This window comes from Rattus rattus, chromosome 4 (assembly GCF_011064425.1).
Source record: "Rattus rattus isolate New Zealand chromosome 4, Rrattus_CSIRO_v1, whole genome shotgun sequence".
In the NCBI taxonomy this organism is placed as follows: domain Eukaryota; kingdom Metazoa; phylum Chordata; class Mammalia; order Rodentia; family Muridae; genus Rattus; species Rattus rattus.
The window spans coordinates 113,492,815-113,513,029 of NC_046157.1; the positions used below are offsets into that span (position 1 = coordinate 113,492,815).

General features: G+C 47.1%; 1 protein-coding gene across 1 annotated transcript in view; it reads left to right on the forward strand.

The window, feature by feature from the left end:
* The first annotated feature begins 5,873 nt into the window (after window positions 1-5,873).
* Inpp4a (inositol polyphosphate-4-phosphatase type I A) overlaps window positions 5,874-20,215 on the forward strand; it is a 113,863-nt gene continuing 99,521 nt past the window's right edge. Inside the window, exon 1 of the mRNA XM_032900947.1 lies at window positions 5,874-6,099. The gene's annotated coding sequence lies outside the window, so the exon portion shown is untranslated. The remainder of the gene's footprint in view (window positions 6,100-20,215) is intronic.

The following is a 20,215-nucleotide window of genomic DNA, read 5'->3' on the forward strand; positions in this document are numbered from 1 at the left end:
AAGGGATGTGTGGAGAAGTTGAGACTTAACACCATGAAAAGAGCCGATGAGAGGCTGTTTGTGAAAGCGCAGTCCAGTTGCAGTGGAAGACAGCAGAGTTTTGGAGATGCCAGTGCCATGAGACGACCACCAAGAGCAGCAGCAGCAGCAGTGGAGAACAGGCATCTGGAGCCTAGAAGACAAGGTGTGAGCTACAAAGGGCAGAGCTGGAGAAGTGATGCAAGCTCTTGGAGGATCCCAGAAGATCGTGAGTGGATCCCGGACATTGGAAGGTCAGAGTTTGATTTTGCTTTTGATTGTGACTGTGCCTTGATATTTTTCTCCCTTAAAGTAAGAAAGTATTTTAGTGGAGCCCACAGTTAAGAGACTTTGAATTATAAAAGGACTTCGAACTTTAAAATATATTAGATATTTTAAAGGGATTGAAATTTTAATATGTAAAGACTATGGGACTTCTAAAGTTATTTAGATCTTGGGGATCAATAAGAAAGTAAGAGTTGAGGCTTAATAGTGATCTGTTTGTGTGTCAAGTTGACAAGGGGTCAGTTGTACTGACTGGTTTTTGGTCAACTTGACACAAGTTGGAGTTATCGCAGAGAAAGGAGCCTCCCTTGAGGAAAGGCCTCCATGAGATTCAGCTTTAAGGCATTTTTCAATGATCAAGGAGGGAAGGGCCCATTGTGGGTGGTGCCATCCCTGGGCTGGTGGCCTGGGTTCTATAAGAAAGCAAGCTGAGCAAGCCAGGGGAAGCAAGCCAGTAAGTAACATCCCTCCATGACCTCTGCATCAGCTCCTGCTTCCTGACCTGCTTGAGTTCCAGTCCTGACTTCCTTTGGTGATGAACAGCAATGCGGAAGTATGAACTGAATAAACCCTCTCCTCCCCAACTTGCTTCTTGGTCATGATGTTTTGTGCAGGAATAGAAACCCTGACTAAGACAGAGCCTACTTACTTGGGATTCTGGAAAATACAGAAGACCAGCTGAGACGTCTAGTCCCGTGAATGACCTACTGGATTCTTGGACGTTCTGTTCATAGGCAGCCATTGTTGGGTTAGCTGGACCACAGCCTGTGAGTCATTCTAATAAAAACCATAGATATATGTTCATTTTATAAGTTCAGTCAGTCTAGAGAATCCTAACAGCCCGTGTTAATTACCATGCTGTCAACACAATTACGATCATCTGACACAAGGGAGCCTCAGCTGAGAAAGCGCCTCCATCCGATTAGGCTATAGATACATCTATAGGACATTTTTCTTTGGTGATTGATGGGGGAGGGTCCCGCCCGGGAGGGTCCTGCCCTTTGACGGCTGTACTATTCCTGGGTAGGTAGTCTTTGGTTGTACAAGAGAGTGAACTGAGCAAGACAATAAGCAGTGTCTCTTCCTCCAGGTTCCTGCCTAGAGTTCTCGCTCTGCGGCCCCTCAGTGAAGAATCACGATTGGGTCATGTAAGCCAAAGAAACCCTTTCTTCCTAAAGCTCCTTTTGATCATGGTGTCTAATCACAGCAACAGAAAGCAAACCAGGAAAAGCCCCTCCCCCGGCCTTTGCCTTCCTGTCCATCACCCAGGTTTGATTTCTCACGCCTTTTAACCCTCGGTAGCCGTTCCATACCCATATACATACATCACATACATCTATCGCTGTGGAATATGCGATCAGAGAGTTAATACCAGTCATTAAGACCAGAGTATATGAACAGGTGTTTGCCTCTGCCAGGGCTAGGAAGGAAAACAGGACCGCATGGCAATTTGCTGCCCAGGAAAATGCTGCACTTTGTGAGTTTTGCTACTCCGTGCATTCTGGCATTATAGAAAGACATAAGCACACAACTGTCCCTTTCTGACAAAGCACACTCAGGACAGCTATGTAGTAATACCCTCTTGTATTAAAAATAAGAACATTAACAAGCAAGCAGAACAAGAGGAAGTCTGCGTGACTGTCGGGCCATGTCACCTCCAAACCATCACAGCTCCTTGCTTGGTTAGCTTCCTGGCTCTCCCTGGTGACTGGAGATTTCCTCAAGTCCTTCCTGTGTTTTGAGTTGGAGCGCTCTCTCTCTCTCTCTCTCTCTCTCTCTCTCTCTCTCTGTGTGTGTGTGTGTGTGTGTGTGTGTGTGTGTGTGTGTGTGTGTGCACGCTGGGATTCTCAGGCAGACATTGACAAATTCCTTAAGCTTACATCCCGCTTTCTCTAAGGTTTGAGGTGGAAAACTGGAGACTATTTTAACTCTTTCTCAGGCATGAGCTCCGTTGTGTTCATGGGGAAATCCTTTAAGAATTTCAGAAATATTTCTCGTCTTTTCAACCCCTTCTGCCATGGACATCTCATCTCATGCATTTCCTTGTTAAGGTTTTTAAATTATTAATGATCTTTTAATGTGCATGGATGTTTGGCCTGAATATATATCTATACACCACATGCATGCCTGGTGACTGTGGAGGCCTGAAGAGGTCATTGGCTCCCTGGTAGTGTCAGTTAAAAATGGTTGTGAGCTGTCATGTGGGCGCTTACACTAGGTCCCTGGTCCTCTGGAAGAGCAGTCAGTGCTCCTAATTGCTGAGCCATCTCTCTAGACCCCTCCTTTAAAAATTTAAACAAGCAATTTTTTAGCATTTTATACATGCATATAATGTATTTTGATTCCCCCCCCCCAGTTCCTTCACGGACCCTTCCCACTGCTGCAATTTGCCCTGCCCCTTTAAGTTTTTAAGAAAGCCTCTGTTTAGCTCAGGCAGCTGCAATGTTAAATACTTATGGCTGTTTTTTGTTTTGTTTTTTGTTTTTGTTTTTTTAGATCAGAGAAATGGCTCCATTTTCCAAGAGAAAGTTCTTAGACATGTTCATTAAAGACAAGACAAGTCCTACCCGGGACATTACCAGACAAGTCCAGCTGATGCGACGTCTTGGGGGCATAGCCCCTTTGGTCCTTTCGGTGGACACGGGTGTTACTTTCACAGCTCTTTAGTGCTTCAGAACCCATGGTGCTCGAGTGTACACGTTTCCCAACAAAACTACTCGTGCTTATGAACATCGTGATCTAAAGAGAAAGTCCCATGCAGGAAGGTTCTAGTCCTAGTGATATTCAGCCCAGCCCTTATTTATTTATTATACATAGGTGGTTTGAATTGATAATGCTTCTCTTTACCCAACATAGGGCCTGTTAAAAAAAAAGTTTGCCTCATGTTCAGGGTCTAAAGGGGGCCTTGGGAATTTATATTTGTACTGATTTCTTTTTAATCATGCATATGTACTGCACGTATGCACACACACACACATGCGAATACATGTGCTTGTGTGTGTGTGTGTGTCTGTGCATGTGTGTGCCACAGAGCATTCATGGGTGGGTGGTGGAACTCAAGACAATTTGCCGAAATTGGTTCTCTCCTCCCAGCACATGAAGCATGGGGGTTGAACACAGGTCCTCAGGCTTGATGGTAAGTACCATTAGCCATTACCTGCTAAGCCCATCTGGCTCCCTCATACAATCTTGAGAAGAAAAATGAAGCTGTTATTAGGGTCAGAGCCTGAGCTCTGGTAACCCTGGTAGACTAGACTCAGTCACAAGTTCTTAATAGTCCAATTCAACAAACGATAGTGGAAAAAAAAAAACAAAACAAAACCACGTTTATACAGTGTGATGATACCAGGCAGAGGGACAGAAAGATCTAGTGGCATCCTGTAGTACCTTCAAACCTCCCAATCCATCTTTCTCAGGTCCCAACATGAAGATTCCATTTAAGCCTAGCAGCAGATCTGTCTTGCTGAGCAGACCCGGCCAAGGTCACTCATGTTCCTCCTCATTGTCTGATCTCTGCTGCACAGTGTTCTGACAAGTCTTGAGAGATGCATGAGGTCTCTTTCTGGGACACAGCTCCCCCTCTGGCCGACACTGGATTTCCCAACCTTTTCTTTCTTCCAGCAGGAGAGATTTATTTGTGAGGCAATTGTGATTTCTTGGATTGCATTATCTCTGTAGTTTGATGGTTTAAACAGGGCTGCTCTCGCCTCCTTGGATTATTTCCATTCTCACCAAGATGTTTACATTGCCGGCGTTTGGGGATGCAATGTCAAGAATGTTGAAAGACTGGTACCCTGTGCCAAGGCTAAGCCTGTCACATTGTCATGTGTAGGGACAAGCTCATTGCCGTATTTGTCGAGGCTCCGCCTTTCCTTGCTAATCTTCATTCTACGGTGGAATGGGGGTGTCCGTCAGCACAGCAAAAAGCTGTGGAGACTTTATTTAGTTAGTTATTTAGATCTTGGGGATCATGGTGGTCTTTTCACATTACTCAGAATGTGCAAGAGTCAAGGAACAGATACTGGAACTCAGATCAGAGTCATTGCTGTCTTGAATGGCTGTTGAAACGAGATTAATGTTTATTTTTAAACTCATAAATTAAAGAAAAAATTTGGAGGCTATTGGAGTGAAAACCCTCCTCGGCTTGATTATAAATGGCATTGCTATACAGGCCACTCTTTGTCATTAGGTTGATACAGCTAGAATCCTCTGGGAAGAGGGAACCTCAGTTGAGAAAAGACCTGGGCCGAGTTGCTCTGTAGGCACCTGTGTGGGACATTTTCTTAATGGTTGATTCGGGAGGACAAGATCTACAAGATGTCACCCCAGGCAGCTGGTCCTGAGTTCTATAAGTAGCAGGCTAAGCAGGCTGTGAAGAGCACAGGACACATAGCTTTCAGCTCCTGGCGTTTGCTTCAGTTCCTGCCTCTAGGTTTTTGCCTCAAGTTCCTGCCTGACAATTGACTTGTAACCTGTAAGCCAAATAAACCTTTTCCTCCCCAAGTTGTTTCTGGCCAGTAGTTTACCTCAGGACAACAAAAAGCAAATTAGGACTCTGGCCATAACATTTATTATCTGATTGGGGAATGCTTTTGAGAGTGAAAGGGGGGTTTCTGTTAATAATGTTACCAGAAGAAAATCAGCTATACTGAAGTCACTTGAATTTTAGAAAATAAAATAGGACGATATTTTTAATTTTTACAAGCGTGTTTGAGTTTCTTGGTGTTTGGTCTTAGGGTTAAGGTTCAGTCAATATTTTCTCCCGCTCATCTGAAATAATAAAAGCATTTGGTAATAAGTTACTCTTTAGAAGATAAAAGTGGGTGTGGCAGTGTATACCTGTTATCTTTAGGGCGCAGTGGCAGGATCATGAAGAGATTGCAAGGGCAGCCTCAGCTACCCAGTGAGTTGGTGACCCTGTTCAAAAAAAACAAAAACAAAAGCAAAAGACAAGCCCCCCCAAACCAAACCAAAACAGAACAGAACAAGCAACAACAACAACAAAGAAGACAAATGATGGATGAAAAAGCTGAAAGGTGTTTTTGTTTAGTCCAGTTAAGTTTCCCTTCCTTAGGTAGAAATGTTAACCTTTCAGCAGAGTTAACACAAAAACATCAGAGGCAGGGAGCCCCTGTCTCAATGGAAATAAACAAATAATACAATAAAATTAAACAAACGTATCTCCTGAAAGTTCTGACTGGTCTTCCTCCCTACAGGAAAATAGAATTTTGTGGAGGAAGTGTTAAGGACCGTTATCTCTTGGGTAGTACAGGTCTGGAAGCAAGTGTGTTCAAACGATTGCAGCGCGTTGATGGCCATGCCTGCTGAGTGATGGATTAGCTACACCTGCACTTCCGACCTCCAGTGCCTTTCTGGAATCACTTGTTCCCTGGGCAGGAGCCTCAGGGCTTGTGAAGGTGGAAAAACCTCCCACTCCTGGGTGACATCACAGGAGAGGGGTGGGACCTTATGGGAGGAGCGGCCTCCCAGGGGCGGAGCCAGCGAGGAGGGGGCAGGGCGTCGGTCAGGGAGTGGGGCGCGCATGCGCGGTGAGGGGGCGGAACCGGGGCGGGGCTGTGTGCCGTGTTCTGAGAGAAGGTGGTGGCAGGATTCCGGCTGCCAGGGGACGGCGGGTTCGGGTCTGGGGTGGACGCCACTGGCCGGAGCGAGCCGGCCAGAAAACAAGTCCCGTCCAGTCTTCAGGACTGGGCAGCAGCCGGTGGGTCGGAGGCCAGGGTGCGCGGCCCGGAGGACGGAGGCTGGGACTGAGCAAGTGTCCGGGCCGGGGCGCGCCAGGTAGGTGGGCCGAGCTGGGCCGTGCTAGGTCCAGTGGTGCTGGGCTTAGCAGAGCCAGCTGGGTGGCTGGGAGCCGGATACACTGGGGATTTGGCCGGGTGGCGCCCACGGTTGTCATGGCAGTGGCACAGTCTAGCGGTTCTCTGGCCGCGTCTTTGGAGCGCGGTCTTAGACTTGCGGTCCCCTTGCCGCGGGCTTCTCGGGGAGCTCTGTGATGCTCTACATCGAGCCTGCCGGCAGCATCTCTGCTGGATCCCACAGGCATCCAACGGTGGAGGCCTCGCGGTATCTCGGGTGTCAACACACCGGGTAAAAATAAACATGCGTCTTGGTGGAAGACACCGACTCTGCGTCCTCCCAACTCTTCGAGCATTTTTCTGTCCGCGCATCATCCAAGACAGGATCTCCCTCACCTTTGCTTTATGTATTTTATATTCTTCTGGCTTTCCTAGTGAGCGAATTGAGGCCTGAGAGGTTTGCAGGGATCTGTGGTCGTCTTGTGCAAAGCCAGTCATGAATGTGTAGGCCACGGAAACACTCAAAATGTCAGACACAAATTTATATCTTTGTGGGCGAAGGGAGGGAGCGTTGATGGGCCTTGGTTTCTCTTGCCCCTTGTCGCCTGCCCTCTGACATTACATAATGGTGGGTTCCTCCCGGCTGGAGTTGTCAGTTCATGAAAATGACTCTCTGGGTAAGAAGGAAGTATTGGCCATTGTAAATCTTTGCCTCTGAATGTGTTTGGTGTTGAGAGATTGCCTAAGAGTAGAATGTGATTTGTCACCTGCCAGTTAGGGCCTCTGAGCCAAGGGGGTGGGGGTGGGGTGGCATGGAAATTGGGGTGTTGCAGTGATATTCTGCTTGGTTCACTCCTGTGCCCCGTGGGTTCTGTGGACAGTAGGGACATCACAGGGCTGGGGACACAGCAGGCTGATCTGGGTGTAAATCCTGAAGATTCTGTCACTTGCTAACTCAGGTTCTCAACGCCCTCATCTGTAAGAAGTGTCAACAGAACCTCATTTGCTGAGTTTGTTTTGGAATCCAATTGCCGGTGTTAGGAAGCGAACAGTTAGCTATAGGCTGTCCTACTTAAGCCTAGTTGCTTGATGAAGATGGGGAATTTTTTTGCTTTGGATCTGGGCTAGGGCCCTTGTTTGGGGAGTACATTGACAAAAGGCTTCTCCTGGATAATTTGGTTCTTTTGAAGGGGACTGGTGCTCATTCGAGGAGGTCTGCCTGTGGTGGTGTCAGGAGATCGCAGTGTTCCCCGGGTGGCGCTGCGTGTGGACAGCGTTGCCAGGAGGTGTTCCCTGTCTCTTGTCCACATGATATAGAAAAGAGTCAAAGTCACTAGGATGGTCCTCATAAAGACTGGACTTCCTTGAGTGGATGTTGGGTAAATAGAGAGAAACCTAGGGCCGTGTTCCTACTGTGAGAGCATTTGTCATCCTTCCTTAACTGGTCTCTCTGGCTACTTTTCCTTTCAGAATCTGCTTAGGTAATCCCTGACCCTCAGGCAGACTCAGTTTAGGCTATACATTGTAGTTTGTTCCATTGTTTTGGAAACTGGGTACTTTGTAGCATTGCTGTTAAAAGATCAATATTGGTTGTCAAAAATCACCTTAAGGAAGTAACACGGGAGCTTTGTATGCATGATGCTGCCTACTCTGGAGAATTCTCAGTCAGCCCCTGAATGCACCAAAGGAAGGGGCTAGGCAGCGCTGGGGACCAGCATCCATCTCCACCAACTTCCACTAACTTCGCCACTAACTTCCGTCTCCACCCTATGGCTTAGCCGCTCAAGAACTCAGAGTAGAGGGGAGATTTTCCATCTGGGCTGTTTTATCTTAGTTTGGCATTTTAATGAAAAACTCCTCCTCAGCTCCATTTCCAGAGAAGCTCTCAGCATCATCAACTACTTAATGGTGTCAGGAGGCTTCGACCCACACTGTAAACAGCACATTTCTGCAGCTGGATTATCTCAGGCTTCTTCGATTGATGTTCGAGAGACTGGTCCTGGGAGCAGAGGCTCTGAGCAGAGCATGTTAGGGAGACGGTATTCACTCCTTGGGGGTTTGCTTCACTTTGCCTGTCTCTCTGTGCTTAAGAAAAAGAAAAGGCTATCGTGAACCAGTCCTTAGAAACCCCTGGACTGCTCCCTGCTCTCTTAACTAGTATAAAATATTTTAGATGCCCTTGGTCCAGATTCTCCTAATGTTAGCATCTCACTGTGTCTCTGTTAACTTTCTCTCATGGGGTAGGAGGAGGCTTCAAGATAGGGTTTCTCTGTGGTGCCTTGGCTGTCCTGGGACTCACTGTAGACCAGGCTGGCCTCAGACTCACAGAGACCCACATGCCTCTGCCACCAGAGTGCTGGGATTAAAGACTTATACCACAACTGCCCTGCTATTTTTTTTTTAAATAACTTAATCATAACTTGATGAACTTGATGCCTAGTACCCTGTACCTCTAAATATTTCTAGATGGATTTCTTTCTTTTTAAATTTTATTTAAATTTATTATTTTTTTCAACATGCTTTCATTGATTCTTTGTGAATATCACATCATGTAGTCAGATTATACTTATTTCCCTATGTTGGCCCCTACCCTTGTGACCTCCTTCCCCAAGAAAATAAAAAATAAAAGTTCAAAGTGACAACAAACGACCCAAGTCCAATTTGTGTTGTCTCTATACTCACTGGAGCATGTTCAAACTCCCAGTGGCCTACCCCTTAAATAATGCTTCCCCCCTCCTGTACCCAGGCCAGAAGCCATCAATGGTGGGACATCAGCATCTTTATCACACTTTTTAAGAGTTTTGATGGCTTCTTGTTTAGCCTGCTACTTTTGAGGGTTGGGGTGGGGGCAGGGTAGAGGCTGTCACAGAAGCCTGTGTTTCTCTCAACTATGCATCTGCAGTCATATCACTACAAGAGTAGCTTCCTTGCTCTTTCCAGTCAGCAGGAGCACCGATCATGGGCTTTTGAGGTGAATTTCTTAAAAATGAGACATTCTGGGGATGGGTGTGTGGGTGGGTGAGAGAGCACCCTCTCAGAAGCAAAGGGGAGGGGGGATGAGGTGAAGAACTCAGGGTGGGGTGACCAGGACATTTGGAATGTAAATAAATAAAATAAAAAACTAAAACATTTATGCATACAGTACTTAAAATCCAGGAAATGGACATTGACACTCTGCAGTTCTTTAATGCATAGGTCTTATTTAATTCTTGGAAATCGCTCCAGTGATATTCTTTAAAGAAAACCCTACCCTAATGTATTATCTTCTGTGTTTGTTGGTGGCTACAGTCTCTTTTGGTGTTTCTTTGTATTGAATTGTCATGTTTGACATTGACATGTTTGAAGACTGCTGTTTTAGAAAATGCCCCTCAATTTGGGTTTCCTGATACTTGGATTCAGGATTGTGCTTCTTACAGGAACATCTGACAGCCTTGTCAGATGGCAGAGACTGCCTCTTACCTCATTAAACTTGACACTAGGCTTGTTAGCTTTGATACCTGGATGAGGATGCTGTGGGCCTCATTGAGAAGTTACATTTTCCCCTTTGTGGTTAATATGTATCTCTCAGGGATGTAGGACAGTGTTACTATTACTCCTTATATCCAGCCATAGCTAGAGCCCATTGTTGCCTTTCACGTGAATCTTACTAGAGTTGCAGGGATTTTCTAATAACTGTTTCCTTGTACATGTATTAAAAAGAATATCTTTTGACCAACAAGCACTTACTTTTTGAGTTCCATCCATGGGCCATGAAATGTTGCCTCATTTATTAGACTTTAATCTGTTGTTGTTATTATTTCTTTATTACTCAGAAGTCCCAGAGTTGGCCTTTGGGGCCTTTTGCTTTGAACATGTTCTCATCATTCTTTTAAGGCCTTGTTTTCCTTTCTGGCTAAAAATCTTTGAGAGTGTGTTTGTATTTTCCTTACCCCAGCCCCAGAACCAGCTGTTTCCAGAACTCTCTTCCTTTCATGGAGAATGGCTTTAGACTCCAGGATGCCAGCTGTAGTTGTTAGTGAAGGTGATGTCATCGCATTTGTTTATGCTTGTATCTGCCACTGAGTTCTGTTAGTTACATGGCCAGTCTTTGGGTCACAGGGCCTCAAGACCTTGTCAGCGGACCAGTGCTCTTGTTCAAGCTGGCACGATAGTTCAGCAGGTAGAGGCACTTGTCTGACAACCTGAGTTCCATCCTTGGTGACTCAAAATAAAATGTGACAAGTTTAAATTGCAGCTCACATAAACCTAAGTGTGGTCACATTACATACCATTTCCTCTGATTTGCCTTTTCAGTTTTGTGCGGTGTCCCAGAGTGCTGTCTGTGTACTGATGTGGTGTGCTTGTCCTTCTTTGAAAGTAGGGCTTCATATTCCACAGTAGATGTGTGCTGTAAGTCATTGTACCATCTGGTATTGTTGGGCTTGTAGGTCCTTTTCAATTTCTGCTGTAAAAGCCCATTAACTGTAGAGCAGGTCCTTTTAGCGCCCATCTTTCTGTCTTGTAGGCCCCTGGTAGCATCAGTAGGACAAGGGGTATTTGTGAATGGTTTTGCCAAATTACTCCCCAAGGAAGTCTCACTAACTCAGAGCCCTTCCATTATCTGTTTCCCCTTAACTCTGTGGCATTGACCTCTTAATTCTGCCAGTCTAATGGCCTAAGCGATGTTATTTTTTTACCATGTCTCCCAAATGGCCCAAATCATTGAATTCCTTTTTATGTTAAAGTTTTTAGCTTTTCTGAATTACCTGTTCATAGCCTTTGTCTGTGGTTTTCCATACTAGGTTGGTCTTGTGTTACCAGAGAAGGTTTCTCAGCCTTTTTTGACCACATACATGCCAGACCTAGGTTGTCTGTCCCCAAGCATCCTCTGAGAGGTCTTGTCAACTGGACAGCCTCAATCTTGAAAGGAAGCTAAGAGGAGGTGGGGTCAGACACCTGCCTGATGTCGTCGACAGAAGTCAGGTGGGGTCAGAGCCAGTCTGTCCCCCTCTGGTGCCGTTTCTACTAAACTACTTTATTTCCATCCAAGGATTGTAAGATTTCTTCTTAGAACTTCGTGCATTCTTGGCTGAATGTCCCAAGGCCTCCAAGTAGAATATTCTCTCTATGCCCATTTATCTGCACAACTGGGTTGATAGTGTTTGTCCAAAGCCCTGACCTGCATTCAGCCTTTTATTATGAGGTTGTTCAGTGAGGATCCCCTGGTCAAAGAGGCTCATGCCCTCTCCTCATAATAAGAATGAAGACAGAGTCGGGAAGACAGAGGAGTGTCCTCTGATCTCTTGAAGGAGGGGTGAGGACACGGGTGGAGGAAGTGTTTGTCCCTTCCAGTCCCCATTCCTGGGACTTCTTCCCTGTTTCACACATCTGGGAGTCCTCCTGATCTGCTTCCCACAACACCCCTCCTGCTGTACCTGATTAGGTGGGGTGCCGAGGTCTTCTGAGAACACCCATGCACTTGCAGCTCTGCACCTCTAGCCACAGCCCTGTGCAGCTGGGTTTGCTGTTACGGAAACTGTCTGCTTGGTTAATTCACTCTAGGGTGTGGGCCACTTTCTTTCCTCCCCTGCATTGCTTGCATTTTAAATGATTTGTTTTCTGATTCACTGACGGTTTTTAAGACTGATGAGCTAGGCATGTAAATTCTGGACATCTGAAGGAGTCCGTTTAGGCAATGGACATCTCTGAGAAGAGTATCCTTTCGGGAAAGGGGGATGCTCTGGATTAGAGGGTATCTGGCTGGGATGCTTTCAGTTGCCAAGTAAACACAGCAATGTTCTGGTGTCAGCAGCTTAGCAGTCTCGGCAGGGACCTAGATTCTTCTCTCCTGTCTTGGGCTGCCTTCACTGCTACTGTTGCCTCGTGATTGCAGGATGGTTGCCAGGGTTGGTGGGACTCAGTGTTTTGATGCTTCTGTCAGGCACAAGGAAGGAAACAAACAAGCCAGGCACTCAGTCTTGCACCCCAATCTTTCTCTCTGCTCTGGGGGGTGGGGGGGTGGCACAGGATCTTGTGTTTTTCCTAGATTAGAATGCTGTGTGCTGATTGGCTTAGACCAAATTTACCCAGGTATTCCTCAGACCAGCAGCACCAGCAACACCTGAGAGCTAGTTGGAAATGCAGTGTGTCAGCCCCTCCCAGGTTCTAACTCTGAGACTGGGATTGGGACCCAGAAATTCTCTTCTGTAAGCTCCCCAGGTGGCCACACTGCACGTGTAAAAGCTGCTTCCTTCTTTTAACCAAGACTACCCCAGATGGAAATGGGACTGGCTTTCCTTAAAGGGAGAGTAATGTTGGGTGTCAGCCATGATGTGAATGGACAAGTGGTTAGGGACTGCAGGATCCCTTCCCTTCTAATCCCCTCTGCTCTGGTCCCTGCTTACCCGATTTGCTTTTGCCTCACTTTGTGCCTGCATTCTGCCAGCTCCTGAGTGTGGCCTGTGTCTCCCCTGTAAACCTGGCACTAACCTGTAGACTGCATTTCAGCCCCGGGTTCTGTCTTCAGCCCAACAAGCATGGAGTCCACTGGGCGTGTCACAGGCTGGCTCCCTCTGCTGACAAACCCCTGAGGGCATTTCTGAGTGTGTTCTAAGATGTGAGGTCCCTTGAGTTCTGCTACTTCTGGTTCTCCAAAATTGAGTCGGCAGTGTGGGTAGCAGGGGGTCGAGAGGGGTTTGGGGAACTGGCCTGGAGACAGCCCAAGTGATGGTGACTTTCAGTGGTGGCTGGTAGCATTCTGGTTTCGCCTAGTGTGACGGTTGTGTGTCCCTGTTTCGCCAGCACAGTTCCTGCTCATGTCTGGGTGAAGTAACAGCCACCACACTGTGCTCAGAGCGTCCCACCTTTGTACACTTTCCCTGGAGTTAGGGAGCTGAGGATGTCTAGTTCTTGACCTCTCAACTTAGTGTCTCATCTTAGTTCACCAAAGCAATGTGAAAAGGAGACTCATATTACACTCTAGGCCCTTTGTACTGATACTAGAAAGAGGTGGCCAGAGAGCCTGGAGGAGGGGCCAGTGTGTCTCAAAGGGTGGCCATGTTGAAATTCACTTGAGGTTGTGGTCAGTACTTTATAAACTTTTTGGAAATAAAGTAGCAAATATTGAAAGTGTTTCCTACAGGGGAGGGTAAGCATTTTTTAAATGAAACAGTTATTTGCGTGTACATTTTAGGTATTTGGAATAATGTGTCTCTTGCTGGGTTTGGTAAAGAGTTGTCAAACCTTAAAGATGTGTGCAGGGGGAGACTAGCTGCAAGGGGGAACAGACTCTGTGTGCACACATGGTTCTTTCTTAGGGATAAGACCTGCGACTTCCTGAAAGCATGGGTGTCTAACTCTGTGTCAAGCACAGAGCTAAGAGGGAGGGGCAGCAGGGCTACTGAACAGGCAGGCAGCTCGGGGCCTTTAGACCTCTGCAGCCTTTAGTCTTGCATTGTGCTGTGGTCTGTGGTTGTTGGCCACTTAGGCCAGACCCTCACAGTGTATGAGTCTATGTGGGCACACATGCCATGGCACGCATGTGGAGGCTCACTTTACAGTGTTTTCTCCCCAACGCTCCCCTTTAAAATGGCCTCCAAGGCCTAGTTACGGTTGAGGCAAAGGCAGTCTGATCTCTGTGGGAGGTGAGCCTAGGCAAGTTCTGGGGTAGCTGGGGCTGTATACTGTCTGAGAGAGGGAGGGGAGTAGGAGGGAGAAAGGAGTGAGGAGGAGAGAGAAGTGCTAACAGGTCTGTTGTCTGTCCTGGGACATAAATGTTGCAGAAGAGTGGTGTTGAGAAGTGGAGACAGCCAGCAGGGGCCAGGGAGCAAATTGAGTGAAGGAAGGGGAGGAGCCCGGGTCCACCATCTTTCAGTTCAGTGGTTGCTGAGTCAGCTGTTTTCCTGGAACTCTGCTGAAGGCTGTGAGAGTCTGTCACTGAGTGCCGTGAAGTGTCCATCGTCTTCACATTTCCCCATACTGCTTTGTGTTCTACACGCAAATGTCAGAGGAAATGGTCCTATCACGTGACTGGGCGATAATGAAATAGGGCAGAGCCTAATTAGGCGAGGCTGCATGGTAAGAAACGTCAAGGTGCCTTGGTTTGAAGAGCGAGATGAGTGAGTGGGCTGCTCTTGGGTTAAGCACCCACTGAGACCATGTCCACAGACAGGAACAGGCTTGTGCTTTTGGGTTTTGCCCTCAACTTACCTGACTCGGTGCTGTTGTACCTGAGCCTCCCTCTCCTCCTGCCTTGCCCATGTAGGGTGCTTCCTTCGGTTTCTGCCTCCCTCTGAATCTTCCGAGATGACCAAATGGGGTGTGGTGACTGAGGGTTGTAAGGGCGAAGTGTTTGTTGCATGTTCTTGATCCACTTGACAGTGGGCTAATGCACACACGTACCACACGTACACATACACACACACGCACCACACATGCACACACACACAACACACACACGCACACACACACAATGCACACACACATACATGCACACACAAGCACACATTCATGTGCATGCACACGCACACACACAACACACAATGCACACAGGTACCACACACACACAAGCACATATACGCACACACTCACGTGCATGCACACGCACATCCCCCCCTACAAGCACACACACATGCACACACTCACGGTGCCCATTTGGGGAAGTACTGCTTTCCTGCTCCCCGGACTCCAGCCTCTTCTCCTTTCACTTTCTCTGGCATCACTTTCTAGAGAAGTTCTGAGTCTTGTAGACCAGGAGTAGCAAGAGTGAGTAGTGGAGAGGGGCGGTGTGCATGGGTCACGGACCGCCTCCCTCCTGCCCCTCATCCCTTCCTGCAGAGGCTTTCTTATAGTTCCCCACCACTCGGGGCAGCACTGCTGTCCAAATCCCATGGGCAGATAGGACTGCTCCACCCCAGCCTGCATGCATGCTTGACCTCTGCTGAGGTCTGCTCCCTTCCTGGGGGACAGATGCCATTACCCGAGTTCTCCACTCACCTCTCCATGACCTGTCCCCTACTTTGGCCTAGGTTACTTCCCTTTTTATTGTATTATTTCTGATTGACGCCAGAGGGTACACAACATTTCAAACAAATTCATGATGATCTGATGAGGCTAATGGTCATGTCTGTCACTGTTGTGTTAGAACATTCACAGTCTTCTCTACTCGGTGTTTTGAAATATGTTTTGAAATTGTTGTCAACCATCATGAGCACATTGTGCTGTACAACGTTAGAAGCCGCCATTCTGGGCAACTGAACCCACACATTCAACTACACAAGCTCTTCCTAGACTCTAGTAATCACTGGTGTATTATCTTCTTAAAGACATTTAAAATAGGTTTATCTTATTTTATGTATATGAGTGTTTGCCTCTTACGTGTCTGTGCACCATGTACAGGCAAAGCCTGTGGTGGCCCAAGAGGGTGTTGTATCCCCTGTATCTGGAGTTACAGATGCTGTGAGCTGCCAGGTGGCTGCTGGGAATGGAACCTGAGTCCTGTGTAAGACAGGTAGTGCTCTTGACCTCTGAGCTGTTCCCCAGCTCCATATTGATATGTCTGCTTCTTTGATGTCACCTTTAAACTTCCACATAAGAGTGTACAGTATTCTATATATACATAAAAGTATACAATAAGAGTGTTCAATATTCCATACACATAAGAGTGTGCAATATTCCACATACACATGAGTGTACAATATTGTCCTTCCTGTGCCTGACATTTCATCCAGGGTCCTCTTGTGAATGACAGGGCTTTTTCCTTTTTTATGGCTAAATAATAGCTCCCCCACCCCCGAGTTTGTGTGTGTGTGTGTGTGTGTGTGTGTGTGTGTGTGTGTCTGTCTGTCTGTCTGTCTGTCTGCCTGTCTGTGTCTGTGTCTCTTGTTTAGCCTTGAGCCCCCAGGCTCAGCTGATCATCTGGCCTCAGCCCTCTGAACACTGGAACTCAAGTCTCATTTTCTGCCTGTTTGATAACTAATTGGGGTGAGATGACACTTCATTGTGGTTTTGATTTGCATTTTCTTGATTAGTGATGTTGAACATTTTCTCACATGCTTGTTGATCATTTGTACATCCTCTTTTGAGAACTAATCTCTTCATATCAGTGTACGTGTGTGTGTGTGTGTGTGTGTGTGTGTGTGTGTGTGTGTGTGTGTGTAGCCCAGAGGTCCAAGTCAGACACCTTTCTCTGCTCCTCACCTTGTGTTTTAACACAGGGTCTCTGGCTGAACCTGGATCTCACCATTGGCTAGCCTGGCTTTCCAGCATTCTCCTGCCTCTGCCTCTCAGCACTGAGATGATAGGTTGGGTTGCTGTACCTGGCTTTTATGTGGGTTCAGGGGACCTGAACTCAGATCCTCCTTGCTTGCATGCCAGTTCTTTTACTTAATGAGCCATTCATTGGCCCATCTTTGAATTGGGCCATTCATTGTTGGCTTATTGGAGTCCCTGTGTACATCAGCTCCCATTTACTGTGAGCTTGCAATTTTTTTTTTTTTTTGTCAGCTGCCCATCACTTTCTTCACCCTGCTGAAATGAGGGTGTTTGATGAAATCCCACTGGTCATTTTCATCTCTTGGCATATAAAAAAAGTGTCCACCCTTATGTTCCGAAGCATTTTGTTGTTTTCTTGTAGTAAATTTTTAGTGTTAGGCAATAAGTGAGTTTGACTCCTTCTCTGCGCATGTGTGTTCAGTCTTCCAGCTCTGGTTGTCGGAGACACTCGACCTCCCCAATTATGCTCTTGCTGCCTTAGTAGGAAGCCTGTTAGCTGCATGTGTGTGGGCTGCAGCTCTTCTACTTGTGTGTGTTTTTATGCAGGTACCATACTGTTTTGATTACTCTAACTTTAGGGTATGTTCAGAAGTCAGGTGTTGAATGATTTCACTTTGCTCTTTTTGTTAAAGATCAAGATTGCTTTGTATTGTTACTTTGTGGTTGCCTATGAGTCTTGCGATGGTTTTGCAATGTCTGTGAAGATTGTCACCGGTACTTTGGTGACCTAGCTTCTTTCCAATGAGCTATTCCTGATTCATTGCAAAAGGAGAGTTAAAGCTCTCAGCTACAGCACAAGTGATTAAAGAGAGGCAAAGACCTCAAATGGAATGTTACTAGGTGGGTGCTGTCCCTTGTAGAAGGATCAGGAGCCCAGGACATACTCAGAGGTGAAAACATTAGTCCTGGGTCTCTCTCCTCAACACTGCCGTGCACGCAAGTCCATGGGCTTTTACTTGAAGTGCTAATAGCCTAGTTCGTGTCCACCTAGCCAGCACCTGAGATGTGTTCTGAGGTCATTGTTACAGGTGCCTTGGAAGTTTATGATGTTTTAGAGAACCTTTCTGAGAGGAGAAAGATCTTTCTTTTGAGCCAAATTAATGATTTAATCACTTTTAAAATTAGCCAAATACTAAGCTAGGTGTTAATTTTTTGGTCAAAGATAAGAGTCAGGATGTCCTGGCTTTAAGAGAAAGAAGCCGTCAGAGCCAGCAGTGCCTGCACATGGCTTTGGTACTGGCTTGGCAAGTGGGTTATCCAGGGTGTCAAGTTATCCTCAGTTTCTCAGAGTCCTGTGTAACACTGGCCCTTTGCATTGGGGATTTGCATGGGGATATTCTGACTCTGTCAGGGTGCTAGGCCACACTCGGTGCTGCCCAAGTCTGTCAGCCAGTGTAGATTCAGCCTTTTGGTAACTAAGAGCTCTAAGCCATAAGACTCATTTTAAGCAGGGTTTACTGTGAGATGAATGTGGAGGGCAGCAATTACTGCACCTTTCATTCACACTGGGCATTGTGGGGTTTGACCTGTGTTATATACTCAAGGGCTGGCTGACTAAGAAACTGGTAGGAGTCATACTGGTGTTTCCCATGGTGACCCGCAGCCATGGCTTAGACCGTGAACCTAAGGTCATGGGCTAAGAAGTATAATGACTGAAACCAGGCCCTGTTTGTACCCCGAACCTTGATTTGCCTGCACTAAATAAGCAAGTCAAGCTATGTTTGGGTGGCAAACAAGAGTTTGGTATGTGAAGCTTTTTGCTCTTGCTAGTTAGGCAGGCCAGAACAGGGTTGGCAGCTTTTTACAGGTTTGTCAACTGCGAGTCACATTAGGGAGAAACTGTTTTGTAAAGTAACTGCAACAAAGTGGATCTTGTTGTGCTCAAAGGTCTTAGGGACGTGTTCTTACCCTAGCCTGCAGCCCTGGGTAGACTGGAAGATGCTTTACTTAAAGACTTCTTTGTGGAAGCATGGACCAGTCACCAAGCTTAAGCCTGAAACAGTACTGTTCTCATCCAGCCCTCAGCAGGCAGGCTGTCCATACTTTGTGCATCGGATACACAAGGAGAGTGGGGAGGCCTCTGGGACTTGGCATAGTTGTCTCTGACAGAAAGACTCAGAAGAGAGACTTGGTCAGAGTACCGTTTATTTGTGTTTCCTGTACTGAATGTCGTAGTAGGTGGTCAGAGCTTTTGCCCTGCTGTCCTCAAGAGGAGGAGGCTGAGTATGTAGGACGTGGTTTACAGGAGGTCAGTGTGCAGGCACTCCAAACACTAGAGGTGCAGTTCAGTGGTAGAACATGTGCCATGCCTGTCTAGCATGCATGGCGTCATGGGTTTCATGCACTGCAGCGGAAGAATGTAATTTATTAGCTTTATTAGCACACTTCTATATCTCTTGACAGGAACTGAAGGTCTGCCCATTCCTAGCTGCAAGGGGTCAGGTAGCTCTGTCTCTGGGTTGCTACAAGTTCCAGACTTGTTACTAAGAATCAGGAAAGGGACGACACTGTCCACAGTGCTCTGAAGTCACTGAGCTTTCTGAGTGACTCCAGAACTAATAATGAAAATAGAGAATCTATAATGACTGTTTTCTTAGCTTTTAGGGTCTCCTTTCAATTTTACTTTTACAACAGGCTGGAATGGTCAAATGGCTCTCTAGCCTTTTCTGCCCTGGTGTGGGGGAGGGGTGCTGCTGACCCACAGTGAACAGGAAGATACATGTCTAGCCTCCCAGTTCTTTGGTGCTTGTGATGCCCAAGCTAATCATCGGCATTATTTTTAGACCATTCTTTCCCAGTAGAAACGTCACCCCGCCCCCTTTAGAAAAGGAACAAAGCACTTTGCGTGAAGGCTCTTCCTGTCAGACTTGGTGGGAATCCCTCCTTCACCCTGTGGTTATCTCCATGTCTCTCGGAGCTCACTTTGTCTTTGCCTGGTGTCCCAGGTGGGCATTGGGCTTCCACGTGTTGGTTGCTCTGTGTTTTTGTTTAGTGGAAGCACAGGCTGTTGGGACAGCTAAACATGCATCCTGTATGGAGAAAGTGAGGCTAATCCAGGAGGGAGGTGGGTCTGATGCCCACGATTCCCCTGGTGCTCATAAGTGAGAAAACTACTGCTAGGGTGCAGAGAGGGAAGTGCAGAGGCTGAAGTCCTTGAAAGTTCCCGGCGTGGCCACTGGTTGTCAGAGTGCTCAGGAGAGACATACGCAGGGCTCGGCAGAGACATACTCAGTGCTCGGCAGAGACATACTCAGTGCTCGGCAGAGACATACTCAGTGCTCAGGAGGGACATACTCAGCAGGCCCTTGGAAAGTATCTCGGTTTAAGATGGCAGCCAGCACAGCCTTGATATCAAAGCTCTTGATTTGTAGTGACCTCTGCATGTTTGCCTCAGGTATGATTTGATTGTCCATGAGTCCTAGGTCAAAACCATGGCGTGCTTAGGCAGAACATTGTCCTTGGGGAGCCATGCTCCCTTGGGGGCAGGCTGAATGTTACAGGTCTAGATTATCCCAGCCAAGGAGTCCAACTGATGGGTTGACCCAGTCAAGCTCTTGCCCTGAGGCCAGCAGTCCTAGCTACAGGCAAAGTCAGCATTCTGGATGTCTGGCCCAGCCTTCTGCCTACCCTTTCTCACCCTGGTGGAGAGGGTATGTGGTACAGTTCCTCCTATGGGGTTTAATGACCTACTGAGGGGTTGGGGGACCTGGGGGGACTGTGGTAGCTCATTGAGAAGCAGCCTAAGGCAGAGTACTCTGGCGTGGACAGCCAGCAGGTAGTGTGGTGAGGGACTGACTCAGGCACCCATGTTGGAACCCCCTGACCTGCTCCTTGTACTGTGTGACTCT